Source organism: Microcebus murinus, chromosome 3 (genome assembly GCF_040939455.1).
Source record: "Microcebus murinus isolate Inina chromosome 3, M.murinus_Inina_mat1.0, whole genome shotgun sequence".
In the NCBI taxonomy this organism is placed as follows: domain Eukaryota; kingdom Metazoa; phylum Chordata; class Mammalia; order Primates; family Cheirogaleidae; genus Microcebus; species Microcebus murinus.
Window position 1 is genome coordinate 72,854,785 of NC_134106.1, and position 16,963 is coordinate 72,871,747.

Genomic DNA, 16,963 nt, shown 5'->3' on the forward strand with positions numbered 1-16,963 from the left:
TTATGCTCTTCATTTATCAGACTGCTTCTGAGCTCCCATAATGGGCCAATTCCTGGCAGGCACTAGTGGGAGGGGGAGGATGGGACACAGGTGAGAAAGATCCTTCTGTGCTGCAGGTGTCTCCAGCCTCATGAGCCCATGGGCAAGTTGACAGGAATGCCACAGTGGGGGAGAGGTCATCAGAGCTGACTCATGAGAGCTTCCTACGTGCTGGTGGTGTCACTGCTAGCTTTGCCTCAAAACACTTTTAGCTAGAGTTAAATATGGTGCCAGTTTATGGCAGAGAAGCCTGAGTAGGATAAGTCGCTTGGTCACAGATACAAAACTGGATAGTGCCCAGACCAGCCTGGAACTCCTGGTCTTCAGGTGGGTAGTTTTGTGGCCTCTCGGAGGATACTCTTATGTTGGCCTTACAAAGTACTAGGGATGCCATATTGTAACTTTGGGAAAATTCGAATGGATACAGGCAAGTTTCAAAGGAAAGCTTATTTTAGAGTAATCTTTTCAAGAAGCTAAATTTTATTTGAAGAAAGGGACTTTATTTGATGTGCTATTTTTAATATACTATTTCAGTAGTTTTAACCTTTTAAAGTGAGGAAGGGGGAAGGGGTGAACTATCATTTGAACACTTAACTTTGTGGCAGGCACTATTCTGGGCCTTTGTAAACTCAGGGAAACCTTATGGTGTTCTCCTAATTTGCAGAATGAGAAACTAAGACTCAGCTCAAGTGACTTGGTCTCACACTGGCAGGCAGGCTGGACTTCTCTGTCTAGGCCTTGCTCCTACTTCAAGAGGGTTATAGGGCTTAAACAGTTTGTATTCCTTAGTTGTGTTCATCTGTTGGAACTTGAGTCACAAGTAATTTGTTAAAGTCCTGAAGTTAATGGATGGTTATCTTGTGTGTGTGTGTGTGTGTGTGTGTGTGTATGTATGCACACACGCACTCTTAGGCTCATGGTTAGTCCTATGTTAATCAACTTCTGTATTCTGTTTTTTTTGTTGTTTTTATTTTTTTATTGAGACAGATTCTCACTTTGTTGCCCAGGCTAGAGTGAGTGCCGAGGCGTCAGCCTAGCTCACAGCAACCTCAAACTCCTGGGCTCAAGCAATCCTACTGCCTCAGCCTCCCTAGTAGCTGGGACTACAGGCGTGCGCCACCATGCCCGGCTAATTTTTTCTATATATATTAGTTGGCTAACTAATTTCTTTCTATTTATAGTAGAGATGGGGTCTCGCTCTTGCTCAGGCTGGTTTTGAACTCCTGACCTCGAGCAATCTGCCTGCCTCGGCCTCCCAGAGTGCTAGGATTACAGGCGTGAGCCACCACGCCCAGCCAACTTCTGTATTCTGATGAGCTTTCTTTAGTGGGAGGAAGGGGTGGAACATTGCACATAACCTTGGGTGGGCCACAGAAACGTGCTCTTCATAGAAGTCACCGTTATTTGTCACTCTGGAATGAAGCTGGACACTATCGATGTCCCCTCTCCTTCCTGTGCCTGTTTCCTTTTCCCCCCTTTCTCCCTGTTATTTAGGCACAGTGGCAACCTTCACATTTTGCTAGCCTGGGCATTATTAATTCCCTTTAGCTAAAGACCATTTAGGAGCACACAGTTGAACAAAGTTGGGTTTACTGATCCACTGAAAGGGAAATCACACACCATGAGGAGCCGTGGGTGTCTGAAGTGTTGGGTCTGAGAGGGTTTGGGTTCAAGGCAGTGGGGATTTGCTCTGGATTTGATGCTGTCAGAAAGCAGGTGTGATTCTATAACTGGATAACTTAATAATTACCCAGAAGGTAGGAAGAAGGGAGTGAGACCAAAGCTGGTGTTGGTAAAGAAGCAGCAGTTACTCATTAATGATGCTTGGTGATTTTTGTGACTTGGACGATGTTTATGTTTTGTATGTCATTATGGTCTTGTTTTTACCATCATGGTCACAGAATGGCCTTGTCTGAGGTTGATATTTTGTGAAATTGTTTGTGTTCAACAGGAGAACACCATGGACTAGCTGTGGGTGCCAGGCCAGCTTGTAGCAACACCAAGGCCTGAGTGACAGGCCAACTCCTGAAGTCAGGGGCAACATCTCTTTCTGAAGACGTGGCTGACCCCTGGATCCAGAAGGCCTGCGCATTCTACATGCACCTCTTCCACCCCCTCTAACTCACTGGCATTGAGCACTTGCTGTGTACTGGGCATTGGGGTGGGGGAGTCAGGTCCCAGATACCCTGTGATGTGGCTCCAGCCCTCAGACGTCATTGGTGCCATGGCAACCATTCCTTGTGACTTTCTTCTCAAATGCCTGCCTATGCTCACTTCCTGTCATACCTAGCAGCTGTCACAGCCAGATTTAGGATTGCATCAGCCTTCGCTCCACTAACCCAGTAATCAGATGAGGTTTTTTAAAACATGGGTTTAGTGCCTTTGCTTTTTTAGTAACTGAGTTGTATTGCAGGGCAGCACAACACTCCAGTACAGCCTAGCATTCAAATGTACCCAAGCTGGCCTCAGCAAATAAACATCTGTAATGGTGCTTTGAGAGAGATGGGGTGTGATGGTTAATGTGGGCAGTGGAGTACAGGACGATTCCAGAGAGAGAAGGAAACATCTTCTCTGGAAAGGCAGCCCCAGTGTCTGGACAGTGCATTATCCAGGCTGATGAATAAAATAAATTAAATTCATTTATTTTTCCCCATTCTGTTGTGTCGAATCACTGAGAGCCATCTCTGCTCAGTAACGAAGTGGGAAAGGAAGCAGATCTGTCTCAGGGAGCTGACGTCCTGGCTGTGTGAATCTCTGTCAGTCCAACCCAGTGGCAATAAGGTCTTTGTCTCCCTGATGACAGCGTTACATTTTCAGAGAGTTCCCAAGTTCAGGGAACCTGAGTTTCAAATAAGAGAGTGATGCTCATGCTCATTTTATTTCAGAAGCTGTTGTTAGGGGAGGGTGAGGCCAGTCTCCAGTCACCGATGGGTTCTGCAGGTTCAGAGCTGATAGCTGAGCTTAGTCCTTGGCCCTATTCCTCTGTGCCAATGATGCTGCCCCCTGTTTCTCTGTGAACCTGTGAGAAACAGGCACAAGGTGAGAGCTGCAGGGAGCTGGCTCCCAGAGCAGCACAGGTATGGGCAAGAACCGCACTGCCCAGTAGAAAGGTGAGTCACGTAATATAATTTTAAATGTTCTAGTCACCACACTAAAAAGGCTGAAAGAAACAGGTGAAATTAATTTTAATAAAACATTGAACCCAAAACATCTAAAATATTACTGTTTTAACACATAATTCGTATTTCACATTCTCTTTTTTTGTACTAGGTCTTCAAAACGCTATGTATATTCACTTCAGTACATGTCATCTTGGACCGGCCACATTCCAAGAGCTCAATAGCCACACATGGCGAGTAGCTGCAATATTGGACAGATCTAGCATTCAAGGGGAACTCTGGCATTGGCCTTGTTCTGTCTTATTTAAGCCTCCTCTGATTTCTTCGAGTAAGCCTGGAGTTCTCCTTTGGTCTTAAGACGTTTCCTAGAACCCACAGAGAGTTGAGTCAAAGAGTGAGCTACCAGGGGTCTATCAGTAGCCCCAGTTTGAGATCTCCATCTTCTCTTCAAGCAGGTGACCTTAAACTCCAGGAAAGAGAATGCTGTCCTTTCAGCTTCTAAGTTAAATGATTATTTTAGTTGGGATGTACTATTCTTTTTTCTGAGCAAGGTAAATATAATGAAGATAGTAACCTAAGTTTGAAATCCCATTCTTTCATTTCCTAGCTTTTGAGGAAGTAATTTCAGCTCGAAGCTTTAATTTCCTCATTGTAAGATGAGTATAATAATATTACCTCTTAGGGTTATTTGGAGGATTAAATGAGCTAATTCTTACCAAGAGTTTTAGAATAATTACTGGCACATCAAGCACTTAATAAATATTAAATTACTATTAGACAGCCATGGATTTATATTTTGTAGGTTCCCTGGGATCAAGAACATTGGGATGTGCAAAGTGGCTTGCTGAAAATACTGGGGTTCATAAGAAGGGGAAACCATGGGCTGAGTCCTGGGGACATGGGGACTCACTGCTCCCTACTTTTGCATATATATGTTATTTTCCATAATAAAATTCTTCTTGAAATGGGCATGCTAAATTCTGTTCTAGAATTTACTGAAGGAAAAATTGTTACAGTAATTACATGTGCCCATGTGATGTGCCGTCTAGGTTTACTTGAGGTGTGTGTGTGTGTGTGTGTGTGTGTGTATGTGTGTATGTGTGTGTGTCTTCTGATTGGGGAAGTCAGGGAAAGCCTTATAGAGTAGGTGGTCATTTAGCTGACTCTTTTTTTAATTTTAAATTTTCAAAATTTAATATTGGCTTTATTGGGATATAACTCACGTACTGTATAATTCACTGATTTAAACTATATCATTTAGGGGATTTTAATATATTCACCATAGTGCAACCATCACCACAATCAATTTTAGAAACTTTTTATCACCCCAAAGAGAAACCTTATGTCCATTAAGTCATTTCATATTTTCATCCATTCCTTCCTTTCCCCAAGCCCTAGGCAACCATGAATTCACTTTCTGTATAGATTTGCCTCTCTTGGACATTTTGCATGGATAGAATCATACGACATATGGTCCCTTGTATCTTGCATAATGTTTTCTAGGTTCATCCATTTCTGTTGCAGAAATCAATATTTCATTCCTTTCTACTGTAGAATAATATTCTACTCTACAGGTATATGACATTTTGTTTACCCATTCATCAGTTGATGGCCATTTGGGCTGTTTCTACCTTTCTTTTTTTTGAGACAGAGCCTCACTTTGTTGCCCAGGCTAGAGTGAGTTCTGTGGCGTCAGCCTAGCTCACAGCAACCTCAATCTCCTGGGCTCAAGCAATCCTACTGCCTCAGCCTCCCGAGTAGCTGGGACTACAGGCATGCGCCACCATGCCTGGCTAAGTTTTTGTATATATATTTTTAGTTGGTCAATTAATTTCTATTTTTAGTAGAGATGGGGTCTTGCTCAGGCTGATTTCGAACTGATCTTGAGCAATTTGCCTGCCTCGGCCTCCCAGAGTGCTAGGATTACAGGTAGCTCACACTATCACACCCGGCCTGTTAATACTTTTTTTTTTTCCATCAGAAAGGAGAAAAATGTTTCTACTTTTTGACTGTTACGGATAATGCTGCTATGAACATTCATGTACAAGTTTTTACGTGGACATATGTTTTCATTGTCTTTGTTGTTTTTCTGTTCCTTCTTTATTTTCCTTTGGTTTAAATAACTTTTTTTTTTATCATATCATTATAGTTTCTCTTCTTTTTCCTGTATATGCACACAATATGTATATACCCCCTGCCCCATATATATATGTGTGACTTTCTTAGTGGTTCTCTCGTTGCTGAATTGTGAAGGAAGAGTAAGAGGCCACCAGGCAGGCAGTGGTGGGTGGGAAGAGTGAGGTGGAGAGGAGCATCCATGCAGGGGGAGCAGCATGTGCCAAGACAAGGGTCAGTGGAGACGTGGTGGGTACAGGTAACTTCGAGGATCTTTGGTGGCTGACAAGGGATGCTGGCTCTGAGGAAGTGTTGGGAGAAGAAAGGGGAAAGCAGGAGCCGTATAATGAAGAGCCCGTTCTCACCATCGCTAAGGACTCTGGACTTAACCTGGCGGGGGTGGGGGGTGTTTAGGCAGTAGAATGGCATGATCAGAGCCGTCACAGGCAGCGGGGAGGAGGTGAGATGAATGAGGCAGAGTCTAGGCCAGGGAAGTCGGTTACGAGTCTATAGAAATGGTTCAGGGAGGCTTCCCAGCTTGTTGTAGGTCTTTCTTTAAAGTTAGTGGAATGTTTTCTTCCCAGTGTGTGGGCACAGCATGTCTGGGTTGTGAGAGATGCTTCCACTGCGGGGAAACATTCTCTTGTGGGTATTTTTTCTGGGATATCATGGAGTATCACTAGCTAACTTGAAGGCAGGAACTGTGAAACCTCCTAAATCTAGTTAACTTTAAAGTGTTTCTATTAAAATGATTCATTGTTTAGGAAGTCCCACAAACACAATAAGAGATAAAGTGGAAGTAAGAAATATATTTCCTTTTTGGAAAGGGGACGTAATGATCAATATTTGTCGAGTAAGATCATTATATAAAAGGCAGATATGCAAATGCAGCTAGATAAAGGGCAGGTACTGAATTTAACAGATTTTTTTTTTCTTCCTCAGCATCTGAACCTCCCACTTGTATTTGGGGCATTGCTTACTGTGGAAACTTGCTGCAGGACATGTCCCTCTACTGAAGCCGAAATGTCCATTCACCGGCTCCCCGGCAGCCAGGGCGCAGATGTAGGCTTGGCCAATTGCCTATTCCTGTCCAGAGTTTGATTCTTAAGGAAATATCTCAGTTATCTATTGCAGTGTAACAAACCACCCCAAAGCTTAGTGGCTTACAACACCACCACCGTTCACTTGCTCACAGTCCTGTAAGCCAAGCAGGGCTTGGTGGAGATGGCTCATCTCTGTCGCATGTGGCTTTAGTGCTGTTGACTGAGGCTGGCCTGTCTGGGGGCTGCCCGAGCCTCTCACTCTCCACCAGCCAGCTTGGGTTTCCTCACAGCATGACAGGCAGCTGGATTCTAAGAAAGAATGTTCTTGTAGAAGCTTCAAGGATTCCTGAGATATTATACAACGTTACTCCCACTCCTATTGCTCACAGCAAGGCAAAAAGTCAGTCTAGATTCAAGGGGGCAGAGTTAATGATGAGGGAAGGAGTTAATAGGATTTGCAAGTTGTCTGACATAGGGAATGACAAAGATGTGGGAAGTTAAACTAAGGTTCATTCGATTGATGGCATAAAGAAGCTAGAGGTTGGTGGCAGCAACAGCAGCATCAGTAGTGGTATCTTTTCCACTGTTTTAGGGTAGGACCTTGGCCATATTTCCAGCTTACCAGGTTCCCTTGGTTTCATCTATTTTCTGAAAAAAATCCACATTGGAGGAGTTACATGATATCCTTTTAATAAATCCCCTTTCTGCTCAATTTAGCCAGAGCCAGCTTCTGTTGTTTACATCTAAGAACACTGACTGATGCTCTGGTCAATGACAGTGTCACTCAATCTGCACAGTAAAATAGACAAGGTAATTTACCAAAGAGGAAACGCAGATGGCTACTGAGCACCTGAAAAATGATCTGCCTCACTAACAATTAAAGCAAAACACTTCTAAATTAAAAGAATAACAGCCAGAAGCCTTTTTTTTTTGCCTAAATATTAGCAGATTAATTAATGTAATGAGAGCTGCAAAGGGCATAATGAGCCAAGCTTTCTTAGGCTGCTAGTGGGATTGTAAATGGATCTAACCTTTTTTTCCTGGAAATTGTTTGCTATATGTACCAAGAATCTTAAAATGAGCCATTTCTTTTTTTTTAGTCACTTCCAGGAATCTAGTCTAAGCAAATGCTTAAAATGTGGATAGAAATTTATGCACAAAGATGTTTATATTCATGTTATATTTTAGCAAAAGTTGGAAACTTGAATGACACAAGACAATTGAGGTGTGATGTAATGAGATATTATGCAACCATTAAGACAGGTTTGTAAAGATATAGGAAAACTTTTATGGAATAATATCAACTGATACATTATTAAGTAATAAATTAAGCAAAAATTATACACATGAGATATATCAGTCATGATCCAGTGGGAAAAATAAACCACTCTGGGCATTGCAAACAAAGGGTGTTTATCATGGGAAATACTTCACAGATGATGAGCAGAGAACGAATCCTCATGTCCAAGCAACCCAGGGATGGGCAGCGGCAGGAGCCACTGCACCCTCAGGGCTGAGGAAAGTGGTGTTACCAGAGGCTGGGAACTTGGTGAGAGCTAGAATCGTGGAGTGGATGCAGCTGCTGGTGGGAAATTCCTCCCCAAAGCACAGGAGGGACAAATACCCTGGCGTATCCCTTCTTTCCATTCCCCAGTCTCTTGCCAGTGTTTCCCCTTGGCCAAATCCATCCTGAAACCACTTGACAAAGGAGGCAGGAACAGAAAACGGATCTGAGAGTAGATGGATAATGGCCACCAGACAGCATGATATTTTATTATTATTATTATTAAATATATATTTTAAATTAATTTCTATTTTTTAATTTTTCTTTTGTTATTTTTTTCCTTTCTTAATTACATGGCACTTCTGACAGCTGAAGACAGCATGATCTTGACTGGATAAAAATGATGCACATTAGATGATATTAGAAGCACTTATCTTTGCTGATGTGATTATGTATGGCTTTTATTTTCATGTTTTTCTGTATTTTCTAAATAACCTGAACAATATTATTAAAATTTAAAAAAATGGAAAGTGTGTGCGGGTCAGATACCAAATAACATTCCTAAGAAGATGATATGTACGCGAGGGTGGACGTGATGTGGTCAAACAGGATTGTAGGCCCTGCCTGGGTCTCTCCCAGGCTCCAGCTCGGCGGTGGCGCTCTAGGGGCTGGTGGCCTCCCTTCACACTGCCAGCAGGGGGCGCTCCAACCCAGCGCGCCGAGGAGCCGCGACAGGCCGGTTGAGGCTGGGGTTGCTGAAGCTGGGGTTCCTGCGGCCGGCCTTGGAGAGCTGGAACCTGGGGGGTGTCGCCCTGCCATCCAGCCCCTGCCCCCAAGAGATTTGTTCCTATCAGTCCCCATCTCAGAGCTTACCTGTTTTCCCATTTTAGGCAAGCTATTGTCAAGACTCAAGAGAAAGCCAAGCCAAGCACCGCCAGAACTCAAGCGTCCTTCCTTGTCCCTTTGGGGTGTTTGGCACGCGTGTCCATTGCCCTGAGCCTCACTGCCCTGGTTATGCATGGCCTAAAGGCGTTTGCACGGAGGTGGCAGTGGTCACTGCTTAGAGCTCTCAGCCTTAGACGACATTAAGTGCCCTGTGAAATCCATCGTGGCTTGTCCCCAGGAGCCTCAATGGCTGGCTGCGTGCAAGGCTGCAGTTTTGAGTTTCTGCTGCCTCTTGAGCCATCTCACCCAAGTGGGAGACCAGCTCCGGCCACAAACCAGGGAAGCACCAGGTGTTGTTAGAGCTGCCTTATGAAGTGGCCAGAGGACATTTCTCCGCAGTGGGTTGTATACCTTGAATGTTTGGTGCCTCTGCGTTCCTAGCCCTCATCCTTGTCAGCTCTCTTGGGCACACACAGCCCTGGTGGCCGATCATGCTGGCTGGGTTGGGCTGGGCTGCAATTCCCGCCTGCCCCAAGCTCCTCCATGTCCTCTTCAGACAGGTGGTTTTCCCCAGACTTCTATGGACGGGTCCTCAGGGGCCAGAGCAGGTTGTTCTAGGGATCAGGGAGGCTTTCCTAGAGGGGAATGGGTCAAACTCCAAATAGTGGATATTGCAAAAATGCAGCTGCAGCCCCAGAAGGGGCAGCCCTGGGTTGCCACTGGGGCTCCCACAGTGCTGCCTGTCAACCTGCTGCCCGTGCAAAAACTCTGGGGTAAGAGCTGGGTCCCGGGGCTGCATGCCCCTCACAGTTTGCTCTGTGTGTGTGTGTGTGTATGTGTGTGTATTGGAGGTGTGTATTGTTAGATAATCCAAGGGAGGCCTAATGAGTTGGAAGAAGAATTTCATGTAATTTTTTAGCCTCTTAGCATGTTGGATTCATGTAATTTTTGGTAGTTTGTCTTTTCCAACCCCTCCCCACCCCTACTGCCTACCTGAGAGAGTATACTTTTATTTGTGCAGTATTTTTCCTCCAATAGGTATACAACTGTATGGTTTTCTGTTTTAGAAAATGAGTTAAAACCACTTGAAGGAAAAAGTTAGGTGAAATATAAATAGATTGTTTTAGCAAACTATGATTCTTAAGGGCACACAAAGCCATGGATACAATTTTGTGAAAAATAAGCATGGTTTCATCAAAGTAAACTATCTCAGGTACACAAAGTTGAGTCTCTGAATAAGCATTATTCCAGGCTGATAATGTTTGCAAATGTTCGGCTTGGAAATTTTGAGGTGCTTTTCAGAGCTGAGAGTTGTGTTCTCAGGGCTGATGCCCAAAAGATATAAGCTCCTTTCTCTTAATACAATTTTTTTTGGTTTTATTTAATGTATTCTTATTTTTTATTGAGATATACAATAATATTTTCCATAATGCATTCTCATTCCTAAAATAGATTGCTGTATTAGAAGGCATGTATATATGAAATTTTGTATATATGAATGTTTGTGCCTAAAAATTTGGGGGAGAAAAGAGGAATCCTTCTTTCTCTAAGTCACCTTGTAGATTTTGTTTTTAATTGCATGCATGTGACAAGTTCTCATTAATTATAAGTTCAGTTCATGGGCAAAATGTATTTTGTGTGTGCTTCTTTCTATAGGAAAGATGGATTGTTTCGGATTCTGACTTTGTATCTGAGTTTGTATAAATAAATGAGTATATTTATACAAGTAAAAGATTGCATTCTAGAACCTATTTTTCTTATTTCTAATTTCTTTTTCTTATTTCTAATATTTCTTATTTCTAATTCTTATTTCTAATTTTCTGCAATTAGAATAATCAGCACTTTTGTAACTTGAGTTTTATAGTAAGGATAATTTAAACAAATTCCAAACGTTTTGCTTTTAAAAGTAGTTCAAGAATTCTTTTGCTCTGTAAGAAGAGCTTATACAACTTGTGCCTCTGAGCCTAGCTTCTTGTCATACCTTTTCTAACATACCAGTTTTTTGTTTCAGTCTACTTTTTAAAAAGCCTCATTTAGAGCTAAAATACTTTATTAAAAATTTCTTAGCCTAGGTAATATAGAGTAGTAGAATTATTAATACTTCGCATAGTTACAGTTTTGTACTGTTTGAATATTTTACCAAATGCATGTGCTACCTTCCCCAAAATTAAATGAAACAATTTTCAATAATCAACTCAGTAAAATATTCTGTGCATTTTAGTTTTTTTCTTTAACATTTTCTCTTTTGAATACTCTCAAGGATGGAACTAGACAAATGTATGTGAGAAATTAGAGAAGTGACTTAATTAACTAAAGCATGCATTTGTGCTCAGACATGCTCTTGTTAATTTATTTTAGATCATTGTCTGCATCTAAAGTATTTTCAGTTCTTAATCCAGAATGGCTAAATTTATGGTTCACATGTCACTTGACAATAAAAGATCGTTTATGATTCTGAGAAGTATTTGCTGTAACTGGTGAAGTTTTACCTTTTAGATCATTTAATTCAAACTGTTAAGAAACAATTAGCTCTTATTTTTGGTTAAATAACAGTGTTTTTTTACTTTGGGCTCTGGAGCAGGGTCTCCGTGGCTGTGGAAGGCACAGGAGCGTTTGGGTATATCTCAATCTGAAAATCAGACAAAGATTTATTTCTTATTTCTGCTATGCAATGTTGGCAAATTATTCTGCCTCTTTTACTGTTCCTGAATATTCCTCATTGTAAAAATGACATTTTACAAAAATTTTAAAGAAAAAATATTCACAATCTTTCACTTTAATAGTCTTAGCATTTTCGTCTGTGCTCTCTCTTCAATCTTTGTTCATAAATGTGTATATGTTTACATAGAGCCCATTGTAAAAGGTATAGAATTCCATACTTTATAAATGCCTATTAATTTACAGTTTTCCACGTTGTCACATAGACTTCAGAAGCTTCCTCCCAATTGATTACTAGCTCGTCCATTGGGTTGTCTTCCCATTATTTCCTCAGCCATTTCTTTTTCTTTTTTTTTTGACTGGGGTCTCACTGTGTTGCTTAGACTGGTCTCAAACTCCTGGCCTCAAGAGAGCCTGCTGCCTCAGCCTCCCAAGTAGCTGGGACTACAGGTTCATGCTGCTGTGCTCAGCTCTTTCAGTCATTTCTCCTATTGTTGGGCATTTAGGGTTATTCTAATGTCTGTTTTTTAAGCCTTGAAATTATTGAGTTTAAGGAAAGGAGTCTCAGTGGCTTTTGATATGTGTTACTAAATTCCTTTTCAAGAGATTATGCCGATTTGCAATGCCGATTAAGTATTTCACAAGTGTTATTTTCCAACTATGTGAGGATTATTTTGCAGTGTATTTCCACACATCCAGATCTCTCCTCTCCAACCAACAAAGCACAAGTGCTGAGGGTGAAGTCAGATACAGACCTGCATACGTGTCTGTGTGTGTGTGTGTGTGTGTGTGTTTACATTTACTAGGAATGTCTAGGTTTCAGATACTGAATTCTACAGATATTCTCTCACTGAGAAACAGAGATAACTGACTTAGCTCTAGGCCTCAAATCTGGTGTTAATTCCTGTTTGATAGCCTGATTCTGTAAGCTTTTTGTCACAAACCCTGAATAGTAAAGTGAAAACTTTGATTTTCTGTTTCTATGATTGCAGACATCTGTCCAGAAGGAGGGAGTTGAAGGAAATGATTCCTGCTGGTCTAGTTGCACAGGACTAAGTAGATACCAAACATGGAGTCGATGAGCAGAGTAGACTTGTGAGCCCATCACACCCAGAGAAAGCAGTTTTGGTTCACAGTGCTGGCCCAGTCTATCCTTGGCAGAGTTGTTATTTTAGTTTCTCTTTGGCCAGTTACCTTCCTTAGAACAGTGCCTCTTTAAATGCTTTTTCATTTGGTAAAAATTTTAAAATCTTCTCTAAATGGAATACTGTCAGATCTCTTTTTATATTAAAGTGGTTGTTTCATATGGTAGATAGCAAACCATGCTCAAAGAAAGATCTTAAAAATTCTTCATATTGCCATGCAGAAAGGTAGCATTTTAGATGTGGAAGGGAGCTTCACAATTACCCAGTCCAACCCTCTCATGTTACAGACCGGGAAACTGAGGCCTGGCGACTTGCCTAAGATTGTTAAGGAGGGTGGTGACCAAGGAGGGACTCCCGTCGCTGTTTTTATGACTGCATAGTGAACCTCAGACGTTCGCTCTTCTTTTTAAAAAGTGGAGAAGACAAAAGGGAAAATACCCAGTTCAGAAATCAGAGACACAAAATAATTATAATCACAGGAGCACTTTACAATTGTGGAGTCCTTTACAGTTTACAAACTCTTAAACACACAGAAGTATGAACTTGTAAAATAAGATTTATTTGATATTTTATGAAATAGAGTCTTCATTCACCAATAGTTTTGCTTCTTTATAGCACTACAGTTATTTGTTGTGAGATTCTGAAGTGATTTCTGAATTATCAGAAGAAGAAAATTATAAAGTGAGAAAACCAGACCTACAGGCTTTATTTTGCTTCAGTCATCATCTTTTAAAATCTATTCAATGTATTTTAACTAGAATAATTCATTCCTTAGGTAAGACAGTTAACATGGAATTTTCTGAGGTTACTTAACAAATTTTGCAATTTCCTTAGCACTGTATCTAGTATTTTTATTTCATCTTTTGCTAAAGAAAAAGGATTTGTGGGTTTTAATAACTGCACACAATGGATTTTAAGTCACCAGGTTTTGACAGAGCAAGGAGGTCAAATGAATGATTTAAATTAAAATTTACAAAATTCTTTACATTTGAGAGGTAGGTTCTTGGAAGAAGAAGAAGGCTATTCTAGAGTGTCCTCTGTCTCGCGGAGGGACCTCTGAGGATAGGATTTATTGCTTATGTTCTGATATGAAGAAGCAGAGTAGTGGAGGCATCTTGTAAAGCAATGTTCACAAGTAGGTTGATAAAGATAACAAGAGAAGTTACCTTTATCTAGGCCCTGCCCTAGGTGCTGTCATGTTGTCATTACCCTCACAATAACCTTCAAAGAAGTGCTCTTTCATTATCTTAAAATATTACAGATGAGGAAACTGAAGTGTAGATAGTGTCAGTGACTTGCTCAAGGCCAGGCAACCAAGTTGTGGCAGAGATGGCTTCAAAGTCGGGTCTGCCTGGCTCTAAAGCCTGTAATCTTTCCATTGCACTTTTATTATGATAATGAAGAAACTCTAATTAAAATATTTTTCTGCTTTCTTTGCAGAAAATTTATTCCAATTTATTCCAAGATCTAACCATTTCCTTTTTCTGGACACGCTGGGCAGGGAGTGTGAACTCTTAACTCTCCTGCCTCTAACCCGTGGCTGGCTGCACCTTCTCTTGCTCCCCATTCCTCCTGCTTAATCAGCACACAGTGGGACTACACATGAGCCAGAGCATTAAACAGTCCTGTCCTCTGACTTTGCCTTACTTTTCCTCTTGGTGCTAGAGTACTCCAAGCTCTGGAGTAACTGAAGCGGGAATCCTAGGAGCAAAGGCTCCCCACCCCCATTGGGTCCACACCAGCAACTTTCGGCTCCTCCACTGTGCTTAAGCAACCTGTGACCTGGACCCTCATGGCAGCCCCATAGTGAGAAAAGCTTGTTTTCATTTCTTCTTTTCCGAGCCCATCTGGGTAGAGCAGGTGCAAGCCCGGCTCTCAAAATAGAAGCCTCTGTTCCGTGTGACGTGGCACTGTGGAAACCCCCTTGCTGCTTCGTCTGTTGTTCAGATTAATGAAACAATGAAGACCTCTCATTGTTCACTGTGACATTTTCCTGACTTCGTGGCACCTTTCGTTTCTCAGTTGACCTCTCTAGTTTCTTCATCTGCAAAATGCAGGACTTGTTCTTTGTAACCTGAAGGGTCCCTCCTAGCTTTGATATTCTCTGTCTATGTTTCTGATTAGGCCTCAGATTTTGGAATTTACCATTTCTGTCTTGTTTACTTCTCCCAGCGATGTTATTCTAGCAGGAATAGCTGGAACTAAGAATTATTCTTGATGGTTAAAGCACATCATCCCACCACTTTGACATCCCATTTGCTCTGTGCCAGCAACCCTCTCTAAAAGAGTTGGTAAGCACCACTTAAAACCTCCAATAAGTGCTGATGTATGTGCTTAGGATCACAAAAAACAGTAGAGGTTTAATTTAATATGGGGGGGGTTGTTTCCATGACAACTATTCTTGATTTTTACCTTAAGAGCTAAAGATTCCTCTAAAAATTTCTAAATCTTAAGAGAGTGGACTTTAATGGGTTGGTGTTTATAAAATTTCTCTGGCTTTTTTTTCTGATGGGCAAAAGTCCTCAGCCTCAGTCTCCTTTTTTGTAAATTAGGAATAGTAATACCTTTTTTCATGAAGTTATTGTGGGAAGTAAATGAGACAAAAGGTGTGGCACTGCTTAGCAAGTGTGTGGCAGGTATTAGATGCTCAGAAAATGCTTGTTAACTTAGGATCAAATAATAAGGTCCATTTTTTCTGCTCCTGAATGCTAGCTATGGATTAACTCTGAGGCTGAAGAATAAGCTTAAGATGGGTGCTTGGATCTCAAGAAGCTAGCAATGTTTTCGATGGGGCAAAGTGAGTTCATATAAAACAATTAGAGAACAACTTAAGTCAGGAAATTCCTTCAAATGCTGCACTGAGGACAAAGTACCCCAAACAAAGCAGGAAAATTCTCACAATGATGATCTCTGAGTCAAATTTTCAGGGAGAGTGGAGTGCCAGCATAGCTGACCATCCTAAGAAAAAGTCAAGACCACAGGTCATGGATTGCAACAATGGGGAAAAGACTAAGTAAATTATGTACTGTTGGTATAATAAGAGAGAATGGTGTGTATCATTCAAAATGATTAATATGATGTATAAGTAGAATATGATCTATAAGTAGTATATTGATCATATAGATCATTTTGAATGATGCACACCATTCTCTCTTGCTAAAGAAGTGCAATGAAATAACATTAAGTGAAAGAAGATGAGCACAAAATTGTAGTAATGGTGTGAATAATTCTGTGGCTATGTATGAAGATATATAGACCAATGTTAGAAAAGAATATGATGTGAGAAATTAATATATGTGTTAGGGTTATGGATTTATGGATGAAATTAAAAGACATTCCTTTTTTTTTAGGATTTGACTTTTAATAATTGACAGAGGCCAAACATTTTGAATAATTTCACATTGAATAATGACTTGGATTGAATAATATACTAGTCCCTGAGTGAAAGCTCCATCCTTCTCTGGGGCAGGACTTCCATTCTGGTATTCATTGTGATCTCTGCCATGAATGACTTGATTTTTTAAGAGAAAAAAGTAAAACAAATCCAGCAGGTGATGAAATCCTCTCTCCTCCATTTACATTTCTGTGGACCATCTTTCTCAGATTCGCTACAACTTGATGCTGAATCCAAAGGAAGGGGGATGTTCTGGAAGCTCTGATGATCGGCCTGGGGGGGTGGGGGGGTGGGATTTGTCCTGCTACTTCTTCGGGAAATACCTGGTTCTCCCAAGAATCAGTCAGCTCTGATGGAGGCACATGTCCCTTCAAGAAAAAGCAGTATCAGCTGTCAACTTAGCAAATGGATAATTCAGGAGGTGATTTACATTTTACTTTGGCATATGTAGCCTTCATTAAAAAAAAAACCAAAAAACTCCCTATGAACTTTCCTTAAAAATGTTTTGAATTTTCTGGAACACATGGGCTCCATGCAGTAACCACCTTGTCGATAGTAAATACATATTTAGGGCTGGCCCTTCCACAGCTTGAGTAGGTGGGCTCTTGTTAGGGGAAAGAATCTGAGGACATGTAACACAACTGTGACTCTCAGTGGTCTTTCGGATTTCAATCTTATTTGAGTCCTAGCACTTCAACCATGTTTAAGCCAATCCAGTGCAAACTAGTCCAATCTAACCAGCCCAAGAAATACTGGGGTGTTTGTGCCAATGAATCTAATGACCAAACCATACCTCCCCTGAATTAGAAGTTAACAAAACAGGATGGCTCTTGCTGTCTTCCAGTCTTCCCTGCCACCACAGAGGAGCCTAGGGCCCTTTATCTCTCCATGTGCCACCATCTCAAGTCCTCCTTGTCTGAGTTTGTTTGGGAATGTAGAATAGAGGAAGGAGAACTGGAGAATTGGCCAGGCACGGTGGCTCATGCCTATAATCCTAGCACATTGGGAGGTTGAGGCGGGAGGATTGCTTGAGCTCAGGAGTTCAAGACCAGCCTGAGCAA